General features: G+C 40.1%; 1 protein-coding gene across 2 annotated transcripts in view; it reads right to left on the bottom strand.

The window, feature by feature from the left end:
- LOC116342316 (titin homolog) overlaps window positions 1-2,654 on the bottom strand; it is an 11,276-nt gene that overhangs the window by 4,970 nt on the left and 3,652 nt on the right. The window lies entirely within an intron of this gene.

Consider the following 2,654-nt stretch of genomic DNA (forward strand, 5'->3'; position numbering starts at 1 on the left):
GCATGATTTATGCTATTTGTTACCGTCTCTTGTGCATTCGAATTGCCGAGTCCACGCGTTTTCCGAATCATTTTCAGGCAGGCGGTTTCTCCGTCCGTCGTAAAGCGATAATCGAACTCTTGACTTCGTCGATTTACTTTACGTAAATTCACAAATCGATTCCAAAACCGGCAATATTCTTGTTCATTCCAATTGTCTTTGGCTCTCAAATTGGTCTTTCCTTCATTAATTGCAAAGAGAAGATTTGTAAACAGGATAAATGCTTCTGTGTCTATTGCAATGTGATGCCGTTTGTTATGCGACTGCGGAATGGGCCGAAACAATTTCCATTGTTTATCCGGATTTTGTGCGTTATGTTCACATATGTATCGCAATAAATTCATCAATTCGAATACATGTTTGTAGTATTTTTTTTCGTCCTCCGTTGTTTCCAACCACCCTCGTGGTATTATGTGTTCTTCACCTCCGTAATTGTAATTGTAATCGTCAATACGTTCTTCGTCCAAAAGTGGACGTAAATGTTCGAAGTACTGATCCAACAAATATGCGTCTGGACGATCGACTGAGTCTGCACATTTCAAATAGTTCATGGTGGCATCAATTGCTGCTTCATCGTTTGACAGTCGTTTGAAAAATTTGTCTTTAATGTGCCGACAACAATGCATCTTCACGTTTACGTACATATTCGTTGCACAAATCAAATACGCATATTTAATACACTGACCAGTATTCTTTATTTTCGGTTTGACCGGAATATGACGTTCTCTCAACATATTCTCAAAGTCACGATTCATCGGATAATCAAGGTTTCTTTGACATTGCTTTTGGGCATAGAAATGTTTCCTCGGATTGAATTCATTCCCAAATTCCGCCCGAATTTCCTCATTTGTTCCATCAGCAACCAAACGATTCAGCGAGTTGTGCAAATGTAATGATGCCAATCGAATCATGTCTGACATTTGAGTAACTTTGTCGTTTATAATTTTGATCAGCCTACTTTTCTGATCGACATTGTTCCCTTGATTGTTTCCTTGGTTTCGTGCAGCGTCATTTCGCCGCGCAATTGTTGCCGCGATTCGTGCATCATTTATTTTCCTTCTGTTGTCGCTGCCACCTACACGGCCTTCATCGTTTGCATTGCTGCGTAGAAACTGATTCAGGCGCATCTTAATTGTAAACGTTTCAATATTTTCTTTCGCCTGTTCGCCACGTCGTCGACAAATTCTGGGATGAAAAAGATAAGTTTTGGTGCCTTTTTGAGCGGCCGATGTTGATGTTGATGTTGATGGTAGAACTGGCGGCGGACGGCGAGCGACTGAATGGTTTTGTGGCTGGCGAGCCGATTGAACCGATTGATTCGATGGTCGTGTGTCAATCGTCATTGAACGCTTTATACGTTTTGCGGCCGATGAATGGTTTTGTGGCGGGCGAGCCGATTGAACCGATTGATTCGATGGTCGTGTGTCAATTGTCATTGAACGCGTTATACGTTTTGCGGCCGATGAATGGTTTTGTGGCGGGCGATCAGCTTCCTTTGTTGGCGGCAAAGGCTTTGTTGGCGCCAATCTCAAACGACTAAACCTTGATGGCTCTGGCACAATGGGTGTCTGTCGAACATCAACTGAATTTATGAATTTGAATCGCCGTGGTCGTTCAACTACACCACCAACATTTTGCTGTTTGGACACTTCAATTGTGTCACCTTGAACGTTTTCAACAGTTGTTGTTGTTGTTGTTGTTGTTCGTTTCGCTGCCGATGTTATGCCGCTCGATGTTGATGGTTCGTTTTGTTTAGCATATCGAAAAACAGGCGCACTTGGTGGTGGACGCGATTGTCTTTGTGGCCGAATGTATCGCTGAATATCGGATTCACTCAATCGATCCAATCGAACAACAGATTTATAAATGCGATCTTTTTCAAATTGACTGATTAGTTGTAGCATCGGACCGCATGTAAAAGAGACCATTGCTTGTGTGCCATCACTGAACTGCACCAAATATTCGATCTATAGTTAGAAGGAATATTATATGTTATTGCTTAGAATTCGATTAAATTGAAATTCATGTTTGAAATGTTTGTCAAAAACTCACCGCTCCATTAATGGTAATGGCATTAATGATTTGAATGGGCAATGGATCCCAGTCCACTTCGTCGAGTCCACTTTGGCGAGTTTCCAACTCAAATTCAAGGAGACGATGTTCACTTTTGACCATTTCTTTGCGCACCCATTTAGAATCTCGAATATCGTTTTCGACGAGATATTGAACCTGGATAAAACAAATGACACCCACAAAAACAATATAAATTAAGAAATGACATGAAAAAAATATATGATGAGATGAATGAACTTGATTCAAATGCACTTACCTCGTTGAAATGAATACGTTTGGCCAAAACTTTGTCTCTCGCCTCCTCTTTTTCTTCTTCTTCGTCTTCATCGGAATCATCATATTCACTGGATGAACTGGCCATTGCTGGCTATTGCTAGTGAAATGTGAGAGAAGAAAAACAGCACACACAAAATTACAATATATTCTTGCCAAAGGATAAATTTTGAAAACAAAAAAAATTATTTAAAAAATATGAAAAAAATCAATCTAAAAAACATTCAATTGCATATCGTAGTCAAAGTGGGCTTTGAAAAATCATGAGA

The sequence above is a fragment of the Contarinia nasturtii genome, unplaced genomic scaffold, assembly GCF_009176525.2.
Source record: "Contarinia nasturtii isolate CC-2019 unplaced genomic scaffold, AAFC_CNas_1.1 Cnas_scaffold_864, whole genome shotgun sequence".
Lineage (NCBI taxonomy): Eukaryota > Metazoa > Arthropoda > Insecta > Diptera > Cecidomyiidae > Contarinia > Contarinia nasturtii.